The 12,733-nt window shown below is 43.7% G+C and overlaps 1 long non-coding RNA gene across 1 annotated transcript in view; it reads left to right on the top strand.

Moving 5' to 3' along the window:
* The window catches only part of LOC142829249 (uncharacterized), a 37,138-nt gene that overhangs the window by 5,774 nt on the left and 18,631 nt on the right, over window positions 1–12,733 (top strand). Inside the window, exon 2 of the long non-coding RNA XR_012903676.1 lies at window positions 10,991–11,295. This is a non-coding gene — a long non-coding RNA (uncharacterized LOC142829249). The remainder of the gene's footprint in view (window positions 1–10,990; window positions 11,296–12,733) is intronic.

The following is a 12,733-nucleotide window of genomic DNA, read 5'->3' as shown; positions in this document are numbered from 1 at the left end:
GTTTATTGAACAAAACTAGGGGGGAGGGATGAACCTCTGGGGAGACTGGAAAAAGGAGGTGGGAGAGGGGAAGAGAAAGGGTGGGAGAGGGGAGGGGGAAACCTGGGAGGAGGGAGCTGGAAGGTGGAAGCAAGGGGAAAAAGAAGCTCAGAGATCAGGTTGGGGGGTCTAATCGGACCAACCTGACTTTCATGCAGACCTGCTCCTGGGTTCGCATGTGGCCTTTGGTGGCCAGGCTGACAGCTATCCTATCATAGACGGCCATGTTCTTCCATCTAGGGCTGAGATCATGGAAGTTGGGGGCATTCCCCCCAAACCTGAATAAGGTCCATGATCTCCACCCTGGATCACTAAGGCACCCACCTTGTCCAGCCCCTGTCAGGCTCCTGGGAGCTGGCAGAGTACTCCTGGGGAGCAGTGGAGGGCTGGCTGTCAGTGGCTTGCTGATTCATGGGTTGGGGCTACTGCTGGCTCTGGGCTGGCAGGCTTGGAGCTGGCACAGGCACTGTGGCCAGGGTCTACCCCTTTAATGGCTCTGGGGCTAGGAGAGAGGAGAGTAAGTTTTCCTGGTTGTGCCCAGAGTGGCCACCAGGGCTGCCTGGGAAGGGCTGGAGGCCCCCTATTTCAAATTAAGTGTCTACACAGCACTTATTTCGAATTAGCTATTTCAAATTAGGTTTTATTCCTCATAGAATAAGGTTTACCTAATTCAAAATAAGGGCTCCGCTATTTCGAATTTATTTCAAAATAGAGGTTTGTATGTGTAGACGGCTATTACAGTTAATTCGAAATAACTGGTGTTATTTTGAATTAACTCTGTAGCGTAGACAGGGTAAAGTTGAGCTAAAGAACAGCACAGAACACTGAGAGCCAGAACTGCTGGCTGTAAACAAACTTTATGGGACTGCGGGGAAACTTGGCCACACTGACAATAAGTGGACATCTGGCCGACTAAAATCATTCCAAACCATGTCTGTTGCTGGACTAAAGCACGCCGGACTAGAGAGGTTCAGCCTGTACCTTATAGAATTAGGGTCTAGTGAAGCCAGCAGTGCCGTCATGGAACAACACTTGCACTGATTCTTCCACATCATGGGTAGTCCTAGTTCCAAAGGTCACAGTGGTGAGGACTTCCTTTCACACTCTTCCCGGTTCTTTGCACACCTATGCAGTGTGGGAGACAATGCAACCCTTCATTTTTTGTTAACACCTAATATAATTGTAACAGTCATATGTACTTATTTCATTGAATGTTCTGAAATTCTGTATGTACTAAAGCTGGACAGAAACTGGGAATTTCCATCTCAGGGGAAATTCTGACATTTTGAAAAACAATTTTGTTCTGAACCAGAAAAAGTTGCTGAAATTTCAATAATTCTCACTAAATGAAAATTCAATATTTTTAAAATTTGGAATGATGAGAAAGTTTTGTTTTCATAAAGTTGAAATGTTTTATTGCAATAAAGTAAATGCTTTTTGTGTCAATAAGGTAAAATATTTTGTCTTGACATTTTAATTGACTTTATTTTGATGTTTATATTACATTTAAAACAATAATTTACATATAATATGAATATTAATGTCACCACTTTGATACAAAAAGTTCAAACTAAATGAATGAAAAAGATAAAGCCAAAAAGAAATGTTTTTACTGTACTGAAATGATTTTTTCCAGTAGAAAACTTAAAATTGGAATGTCCCTGTAAAACATACCAATTTAAGTGCAACTGCATTTTTTCAATTAAACATTCTGTCGGCAGAGGGATGCAGATTAGGCAGGTTGACATTGCAAATGAAGCGGGGGTTTAAATATCCCGTGTTTAATTTGCATAAAAATGGCCACCATTTTTGCCGACTCAGCACTTTGTCAGCAAAAAGAGCCAGTCTATAGGGGGATGTGTCAAGAAAGAAAGCCTTTTTCGACCGATCCTGTAAACCTCCTTGTAGGAGACAAAGTGCTAAGTCGTCAAAAATGGCAGCCATTTTTATGCAAATTAAGAATGGGATATTTAAATCCCCGCTTTGTTTGCAATGTCAACCTGCCTAATCTGCATCCCTCTGCCGACAGAGGGATGCAATCTAGACATACCCTTAGTGAACAGATAAAAGACATATGCACTCAAAGGGTGTGTCTAGACTACCGAATTTTGTCGACAAAAGTGGACTTTTGTCGACAAAACTATACCAGCGTCTACACTACCGCTGAGTTCTGTCGACATAACGTCGACAGAACTCAGCAGTTTTGTCGACGCTGGTATACCTCATTTTACGAGACATAACACCTTCTGTCGACAGAGTTCTGTCGACAGAAGGTGTTATTGCCTGTAGGGTTGCGTCCAGACTGCGGGGTTCTGTCAACAAAGCATCTTGCTTTGTCGACAGAACTCAATGTGTCTGGACGCTCTTTGTCGACGGAAGTTTTGTCAACAGATACTGTCGACAAAGCTTCCGTCGACAAAACGTGGTAGTCTAGATGTACCCAAAGACACCCAAAGCATTAATTAGGCAAAGAGCATTTGAGTCAAAGAGCAATTGTATTTGATCACCCAATAAACCATCAAAAACATTATTTGGTAAAAATGTGCTTTGCTATTTCTAAATGAAACTAGGGTGCTTTATATCTTCAGAAAGCTTACTCATATTTATTAACATTTCAACAATATTGTAACATTTAAAATATATATTTCATGGGCCTGACCAGGTGTCTGGCCATCCATGAACATTTCCTTCTGTCTTGGGATCTAATCCAAAATTCTTTAACGTCTGTTGCAAACCCTGCTTAACCCACCATCTTGTTGGGCTGTTGATTGCCATGGAGGAAACTGACTGCAATTCCCAAGCAGCCACTGAGCAGCTGTCAACATCAAATAAATATATTCAAGCAATGTACATATATGCTATAAAATGAAAACACTATCAGATATTTTCAGGCACTGCTAAGCCAAATTGTGTGTTGACATATTGAAATCCATGATTTAATACTGATACTGTATCAGGTACAAAACAGTCCAATGATTGAAACTGAAGCTAGACAAATTCAGGCTGGAAATAAGACATTTTTAACAGTGAGGCTAATTAACCTTTGAAACAGTTTACCATGGGTCTGGTAGATACTGTATCAAAGGTAATTATTAAATCAAGATTGGATTTTTTTTCTAAAAGATACGCTCCAGTTAGCATTTTGAGGAAGTTTACAACCTGTGCTATACAGGAGATCAGACTAGATGTTTATAATGATTCCTTCTGGCCAAGGGCACCATTTCAGGAGAGCTGGGGGTGGGGGAGAGAGGCAGCAGCCCTGCGTACCAGGATGTGGCTTCTTTTCTTCCAGTTCCTTTGACTACCAGGGAATGAGGGGAAAGTACTTGTATGTTGTAATTTACTCTTCTGCCCCTTCCCTTGACCAGCCAGGAGTGACAGGCATGCACAGAATCCAAGTACTTTCCCCTCGCTCCCTGATAGTTGGGGGAATGAAAAGAAAAGCAAGCTATGTCCTGCTATGCATGGTCATTGTCCCTCTCTCCCCCAGGGCCGGATTAAGGGAGGGGCTAGCTGGGCAGCTGCCTGGGGCACCTCCCTATGGGGGGCCCCTGATGGCAGCTGTAAGGGGCGCCCCACGCCCGGCTGCACAGCACCCCTTAGAGCTGCAATCAGGAACCGCGCACCCAGGGCCAGGGGCCGCATGGCGTCCTTTAGAGCTGCCATCAGGTGCCACATGCCCGATTAAGGTGCACAGAGCTCCGGGGGCGGGGCTGCGCATGCGCTGTGCGCCCGGGGGCGGAGCTGCGCATGCATCATGCATCCATTGCCCAGGACGCAGCAATGGCTCGAGCTGGCCGTGATCTTCCCACCACCCACCTGCCCGTTCTCCCAAATAGGCGCTTTGGATTCTGTAAACCGGGTTGCACAAGTGTGGCAAGGTACAGAATTTATCTCATAGAATTCCACCTGTTAGTGAACTCACACAGCTGAAGGTGACTTCCAGGCAGCAATGGACACGAGCCATAAAATAATTCAGATCTGGATTTCACTGTCGAATTTTTAAAGGGGGGGGAGGGTGTTTGGGTTTGACTCATCTTATTATAAATGCATGGCCATGATCAAAACCAGATAGAGGAGCCAAGGTTGAATTTCAAATACTGTACACTTCAGATATGGGTTTGATTTTAGCCCTTTCTTTAATTCTAGAGCGGCAAAGAATACTCACATTGAAAACACACAGAAAAGGGTTCCAGATCAAGGGTGGGAAAATCTTTTGACCCGAGGGCCACATCAGGATGTGGAAATGTTATGAAGGGCCATGAATGCTCATGAAACTGGGGTTGGAGTGTGGGAGGGGCTGAGGACTCTGGCTGGTGGTGTGGGTTCTGGGGTGGAGCCAGAATTGATTTCAGCATGTGGGAGGATATTCTGGGTTGTGGCGAGACGCTGGAGTGCAGAGGGAAGTGAGCGCTCTGGTTGGGCATGCAGGTTCTGGTGTGGGACTAGGGATGAGGGGGTTGGAATGCAGAAGTAGGCTCTGGGCTGGGCCAGAGAGGTTTGAGTGTGCGAGGAGGACCAGAGCTAAGGCAGAGGGTTGGGTCATTGGGGGCTCAGGGCTGCAGACTCCAGGCTGTGCATTCCTCCTTAAGCAGCTCCTGGAAGCAGTGGCATGTCCTGCTTCTGGCTGGCTCGTATGTGAAGAGATGGCCAGGTGGTTTTGTGCATTGTCCCCCACCTCCCGCAGCCACAGGCACCATCCCTGAAGCTCCCATTGATTGTAGCTCTCAGCCAATGAGGACTGTGGGGGCGGGGTTTGGGGTGGGCACAGCGTACGGAGCCCTCTGGCTGCCCCGACACTGAGAAGCTGGAGAGAGGTATATGCTGCTGCTTCCAGGAGGTGCACGGAGCCATGGCATGGACAGAGCAGAGCAAACCCCAGACTCTGCTCCCCCGCTGTAGTTTGAGGGGTGGATTAAAATAGTTGATGGGCCAAATGTGGATTGCAGGCCATAGTCTGCCCACCTCTGGTTCAGATTATCAGCTGGTGTAAATCAATGTCATTTCATTTAAGCCACCTGCTGAGGATCTGACACACAGTCTTTTTCACTGGTTTTGTGAACAGGCAAAAGATATTAACACTTCCCCAGTGCAGTTATTGTAGCTATAAATGAAAAAGAAAAGTCCTCGAGAATTGGCTCTTTACAAAACAGGATTTATCAAGGAATAAGTGAGATTTAGGCCATAATCCTGTAAACAGTTATTCATGTGCCTAAAATTATAAATGTTGAAGTCTTTGCAGAAACAGGGTGTTACACTATCAGATCCTACACTGTAAATCCCTCTGGGCAAGAACTGTTATTTTTATTTGCAATTAAAATTTACATCATTCGTTTAAAATAAAAAGGGATGGGGATTGCTTTTTGCATAAAAGCAATACAGTAATTTGTTTAAAATATGTGTATATCTCTTTTACAGAAGCCTTCAAGCCCACATGTCAGGTCTTTCCTGAAATCTCCCAGGCTGTGTCTAGACTGGCCAGTTTTTCCGGAAAATCAGCCGCTTTTCCAGAAAAACTTGCCAGCTGTCTACACTGGCCGCTTGAATTTCCGCAAAAGCACTGACTTCCTACTGTAAGAAATCAGTGCTTTTTGCGGAAATACTATGCTGCTCCTGTTCGGGCAAAAGTCCCTTTTGCGCAAAACTTTTGCGCCAAAGGGCCAGTGTAGACAGCTGAGATTCGTTTTCCGCAAAAAAGCCCCGATTGCAAAAATGGCGATCAGGGCTTTTTTGCGGAAAAGCGCGTCTAGATTGGCCACGGACGCTTTTCCGCAAAATGTGCTTTTGCGGAAAAGCGTCCATGACAATCTAGACGCTCTGTTCCAAAAATGCTTTTAACGGAAAACTCTTCCGTTAAAAGCATTTCCGGAAAATCATGCCAGTCTAGACGTAGCCCCAAGGTATATACATCCTCATATGCCACTGATTTTATATAGTGCTTCACCCTGATACCACTGTATTGAACATAAAGTTGAGGTTCTCTTGAAGACTCTTGATTCCAGCAGCTGTGTTTTTAAAATATGCACCAGAATATCATGCGACACAGAATAAAATGACAAGAGTTGCCCGCATTGATTTGCATCATCCCTATCATCTTTGACAGGAGGAGGATTTATGCAAAGAGGGTCTGCTCCTGGTTTCATGGTAAATTCTGGATAACTGTAACCAAGGTGTGTGGACTGGACTCAGGCTGATTTCTCTGTTCTTTTCTACCAGTGTTACCCCTACAAAATGGTCCTTCTCTGGCAATCATTTGCTATATTGATGTGGAAACATATCAAACCATGGAAGAAGACTGGCTAATCTCTGCAGTCAGTCAGATAAGGCCCTAATTCATTTACAACAGCCATGCTGAATAATGACAGATGGCTGATGTGGATGTGAATCATCAACACTCAGCTCTCCATAAAGCCTTTACATTCCTCTACATTCCACTTTGGCATGTGCCTTTTTATGGTCTCTCTCCTGCTATGAAATGTCAGAGATAAAAATTCCATAAAAGGCCTATGAGTCACAATTTAAAGTTCTGAGAAACCACCTGATGCATTGTCTGGCTGTACTTCAGTATATGTCACTGATGAAGGACTTTGGGGTCCTCGGGAGGAAAGGCATTATCTGAATGGAAGAGAATGTTATTCGCCGCATCACCTTTCATCTTACACTACATGGTAGAAAAGCCTTTTGTAATAGCATGTGCTTGTCTTGGGGTTTATGGGGTTTATGGGGTTTATGTGCTTGTCATGGGGTTTATATTAAGGCAGGGTGTAGGGCCTGCTCAGCCATATGTCTGGTTGTAGCCTAGAATGAGTGGAATTCTATGGGCTGTAGTTCCAAGGGATGAAAAGAGCTAAAAGCATGGAATGCTGGAAAGGAGTGCCAAGGACTTTCAGGATCCCTGTCTTTCAAAACAGGGAGAGACCAAGAAAGGAGCTGTCTACTGCCTTAATATAAACCCCATTAAAATCACTCAGGCTATGTCTACACTACAAGGTTTTTGTGCAAAAAGCATCCACACCTCAAGCGCTTTTTTGTGCAAAAAAATTTACAGTAAAATGGCAGAACAGAGGGCTTTTTGCGGTAGAGTTATTCCTCTCCCCAGGAGGAGTAACTCCTTTTTGCCCTACAGCTCTTGCAACACGGAGCTGGGGATCAGCTGGGGACTGATCCCCAGCTCCGCTGTTGCAAAGCCTCTTAGAACTGCTAGAGCGGCACTTCAAACAGGCAGTGCATCATTAACACCAACGATTAACACGTAATTTTTTCAACGTATTAACTCTGTCCTGTGTTAATCGCAGGCATTAACCCAGGTCAATTGACAGCCCTATTAAAAACAAATGCCTGGATTTAAAAGGAAGGGACAGAATTTTTTCAATAAATTTATGAGTGATACAGAGAAGTATGGGATATGGTCATTGGATTGCTGCCATTCCTATGACATATCACATTATTATGTCTGAGTGAAATCGATAATAGCGAATGCAGAGTTATCACCCTTTTAGGAAAATTAAATAATGCAGAATGGTAGTTCAGTTGTGTTAGGTCCCTTGCAGAAAGCCAAGCATATCATATGAATATTCTTTTGCATAATAATTTGTTTTTATTTCATCTTTCTGATTATCCTACTTTGAAACAGATAGCACACAGGAAAGATCAGAAGACAAGTGATGCAAAAATCCTTATTAATCACCCAAAGGCAAAAATCATTCATACTTTCTCCTATAGCGCCCCTTTCACAAGTCTGCATTGGCCCAGAGTTAATATCACCATGGCTCTGCTCCAAGGCCCAGTGAAGTCAAAGGGTTTTCCCTCAGGCTCCAATATATCTAAGACTTTGCAGTATTGTCCTATATTAAGAACAAAAAATTATTGCACCAGCTCAGATATGTTGTGTCGGTAACTTGTTAATTATTGACTTTTCAGTAGAGAACACTAAATGATTAATCCAAAATGCCTTATGCCATTTTAAAATTTTCTTGTTTGTTTTAAAACCAAGCCCTCTCGTGCGTGTAGCTACTACTTCTCGAAAAGATAGCTGTGTGAGCAAAAGTATTTACAGTGATGGATGTCCAATGCAAATTTTCTCTATTGAAATTTCACTGCTGCATAGTGTCATTGTCATGCACTTTAATCAATACAGTTTGGCACACAGCCTCTACAGACGTTTTGTTATGCCATGCAGGCCCATTGTTTTCTCCCAGACAACAAGACTGATGGCTAAAATCCATGTATCATAAAGCAGCCACAAGCAAGACACAATAAACTTAACATACCTACATGTACTAAAGTGGCTCAGCAAGTTTGATAGATAGCTAGCAGAGTCCTTTGTGCCTTTGATTTATTATGACATCCTTGTCGAAGTTCCACCCAGAAACACAGTTCAACTTCTAGTTTGGAAATGTAGTACAAAAACTGGCCAGTCGCAATGAATTCCTCTGACATTGGCTTTATTTCTTTGTCGCGTGGATTAGTTGGTACTCCAATCTCGTCTCTGAGTCCTGAAGATCCTTTAATTTTTTTCCTGACTTGTACCATATCATCCTTTCTGGTGAAAACAAGTTTGATGCAGCCTCCTTTGGAGCCTTGTGAATGCAGTTCCTTCAGTCAACTTCTGCAGGAATTCCAGACATTTGTTCAGAAGTGAGGGACTGAGCTTGGGTGTCTCATTTGGCGGCTGATTCAAAGCTCACTGAAATCAGATATGAAATTTTTTTTCCATTGATTTCAGTGAGTTTAGAATCACATCTTTGCTTTCCCAGCTGCCTCTGTACTAAGGGGTCAGTGCCATTACTGTGTGGCTATAACAAAATTAGTCACAAACTACCATAGTGGGCCCCATAAACCCATGCATAGATGATCTATGCACTGTGCATCAGGAGGCTGGTAAGGAGTACAAGCCAAGGTCCAGGTTTCTGGAAAAGTGAATGAAGCTTGAAGCAGAATTAACTTTTCTTAGCTGCCAATTTTATCCAGTCCTAAACAAAATCTAGCATTTCAATGACTGGAATGCTGAAGGATAAAGAAAGCCCACACATGACAAGTATCCTAACCAAAGCTAACCAATTTGCTTGAAGAACTTGAATATGAACACCTTTGGAGAATGCGAATGAGAATAGCCACCATTCCACGTGAGGTCAGATCTAAGGTGATTATTGCCTTTACCATAGTCCTAGAAACTTCAAGAAGAAACCATAAGCTAAATCCCATCATCTGATCATTTTAATTCTTGACTGACATTGATCCAGAAACCTGTAGGAAAGGGAATGCATTCCAAAATATTATAAAGAACTTAGGCAACAGTCACCATTTTTCCTGCAATTCTTAGCCAAGTATAAGGTTGCTCACAGCCAGGGAATGAGATCTTTCTCCAGTGAAGCCCTTACATTTTTTGTAGGCTCTTAAGCAACCACCACAATCCTGCAGAACAGCCACAATCATCACCAGAACTAGCATAACAATTATATACAGGCAGTCCCCGGGTTACATGGATCCGACTTACATCGGATCCCTACTTACAAACGGGGTGAGGCAACCCCGCACTAGCAGACCAGGGAGACGCGAAGCTAGTGCCCCCCCCCCCCCCCCCCCCAGCAGACTAGGGATACGCGGAGCAGCTTTTCTCAGCAGACACCTCAGCTTGAGAATAAAGGACTGAGGGAAGTGAGGTGTGGGAGAATAAAACTGAGCTCTGGAGAAATGTTTGGCTAGAGTTTCCCCTACAATATGTACCAGTTCCGACTTACATACAGATTCAACTTAAGAACAAACCTACAGTCCCTATCTTGTACGTAACCCGGGGACTGCCTGTACTCTAAGAGATAGTATTCTTGGCTATTGTTTCTTTTGCTGTCTTTTTAGCTATTTCTAGTATTTCAAGTAAGGTAAGCAGAAGATCTTCACAAACAGAAGGTGAGTGAACTTACATAGCCTTCAAAAGTTACAAAAAGCATTGCCCTGCTCATACAGTATCTCTTTCTGCTCTGTGAGTTCTTGATTCAGCATGGTATAGAAATTGAGGTTCTATTTGTCAGTGGAAGGAAAATAACTGTGGCTCTCACATGTTTTTTCCAAAGTGAATATTAAATATAGTCATTAAAATTTATATTTTATAGACTTTTGGAAGACTCAAGGAAAGTCAAAATAACATTACAGAATTAGCAGTTTTTGCAGTAAAAGTTCATCTAACTATATAATGTATATTTAGTCTAAAATTGCAAGGGTACGCCTACACAGCACCCTAAACTGAATATAAGATGCGCAATTTGCGCTACACAAATTGCATATCTTATTTCGACTCTATTTCAAAAGAGCTTATTTTGAAATTTCACACATCTATGCACTATTTTGAGCCATTCCTTATCCCTTGTGCAACAAGGTTTACCAGGATGGCGAAATAGCGTGCCCGTTATTTCAAAAAATATTTTGAAATACTGGTCGGCTTGTGTACACACAGGGTAGCTACCTCCGGTATCCCGAAATAGCTGTGCAGTGTAGACGTACCCAATAGTGTTTTATGGGAATCCAAAACATCTGTATTTCCCAAGTCCTTTTGTGTCTTTTGTCTGCTCTTTCTCATATTCTTAAAATGATAGCCACATCTGTAAAACTACTATCCCTATGATTCAGATTTCCTGGGAGGTTTTCCATTGTCAATACTCTCTTTTAGTATATTTATTGTAAAAAGTATGTAACACAGTATAGTATATTCAGGTAATTAGTACGTCTTGAAGTACACCATCTGCTGCCACCTTTATTGAGGAACAATGAATATCTTTATGTCTGAGGGGTCTTGTATCCATCTTTGCAGCATCTCCAGAAACTAATGGCTCACTTGGGTAAAGAGTGCATCACCGTGAGAATGCACTCAATGTGTCATGAATACACCGTGGGTTATCACAGCACCAATCAGAAGTCAGTAACAATCATCATTATAATTTGCATTCTGTCTCAACAGACCACCACGCTTGACCCACACAGACTTGATCTGGAACAACGTGACGTGCCAGTGGTATAAACATCCTGTTACACCCATCAGCAAGGAGGTCCTGTTGGTTGGTGTCCACAAACCCATGAATGCTTCTCACTTCTGAGTCAATGCAAAAATTGCTATGACGAAGTGCTGTAAAAGTGGATCTAAGGAAAGTTCACTCAAGAGGAGTGTAAACGCAAATATACAAATATACCATGTACTCAAGAAGGAGTGTGACAAGATTTCCCTGTGCTGAATACAAGACACCTGGTGATATTATTTATATTCAAGTGAGTTCAAAGGCAAACAAAGATTCAAATTAATATTAAGTACACTGAGTCCCTGTTAAAAAGACATACTGCATAGCTGGATTCTTTTTAATTACCTTCTTTTCTGTAAGGATCTATGGTTTAAACAGGGTGGGATGACATGCACACTCCCATACACTGCTCTTACATGGAGGTGTGACTGACCAACCCAACCCTTCCTGTCTGGCGCTTTCCATCCTGCTCACCTGGCTGGACCTCCAGGAGGGACTTGCCTCTTCTGGTGCCTGGTATAGCATCTTCCCTGTGGCAACATGTGGTGGGACATGCAGAGTCACATGCTCCCTCCCCAGATTTCTGCCAAGGTTCACACCTGAGCGTGGCCAGCAGCAGCCTTTCAGCACTGCACAGGATGCCAGCCATAGGGAAGGGATGGGACTTAGGGGAAGAAGTGGAGTTGGGGTGGTATGGGGCCTGCTGTGGGAGGATTGTCCCAGGCCCCACATCAGGAACATTAGGAGTGTTGCCATGGGCCCTGTGTCACCTCTAGAGATGGTTCCAGCCCAGGGGATGGAGCAGTCCAGCATTTCCTGGGATCGAGACCTAGATTGCAGGGGGTGGGGTGGGTAAAAGAGGGCCCTTAGCCCCTGTGCTCGGGGCTGCTGTGGAGCCTGCAGGTTCTGGGTGTGAATAGACTGAAAATCACTCCCCGCACTCCAGAGCTTAGCTCGGTGGCAGAGAGGCTTCCCTGCTGCAGGGCTGTGCAGGGCTTTGGAACATGGGCTCCGCTCTTCCTGGCTGGCGCCCCAGGTTGGAGGGTCTTAGACTTTTCTGGGGCACTGGCCCAGCCAGAGGCAGTGGAGGGAAAAAAAGGAGCCAGCTGGCCAGGCTGTTGGTGAGTTCAGGGTGTGGTGAAACGTAACCTAGAACACTGAAGCAGCTGATAGAAAAGGTATCTGAGCCTTTAGTTATCATCTTTGAAAAGTCATGGGAGATGGGAGAAAACTGGAAAAGGACAAATATAGTTCCCATTTATAAAAATGGAAATAAGGACAAGTCTTATAGTCTGAGCTGATTTGGCCTCAATTTTGATATACTGTGTAAAGTTTCTGGGTGCCACATTTCAGGAAAGATGTGGACAAACTCGAGAAGGACCAGAAAAGAGCAACAAAAATTATATAAAGGTCTAGGGAAGGCTGAAAGAACTGGGCTTGTTTAGTTTGGAAAGGAGAAGACTGAGAGGGGACACGATAGCAGTTTTCAAGTATCTAAAAAGGTGTTACAAAGAGGAAGGAGAAGAACTGTTCTCCTTAGCCTCTGAGGATAGGACAAGAAACAATGGGCTTAAACTGCAGCTCGGCAGGTTTAGGTTGGACATTAGGAAAAAGTTCCTGCCTGTCAGGGGGATTAAACACTGGAATAAATTGCCTAGGGAAATTGGGGAATATCCAGCACTGGAGAT

This window comes from Pelodiscus sinensis, chromosome 4 (genome assembly GCF_049634645.1).
Source record: "Pelodiscus sinensis isolate JC-2024 chromosome 4, ASM4963464v1, whole genome shotgun sequence".
NCBI classification, from domain to species: Eukaryota; Metazoa; Chordata; order Testudines; family Trionychidae; genus Pelodiscus; species Pelodiscus sinensis.
Note: the sequence above shows the minus strand (reverse complement) of the source record. Positions and strands in the feature narration are given on the sequence as shown.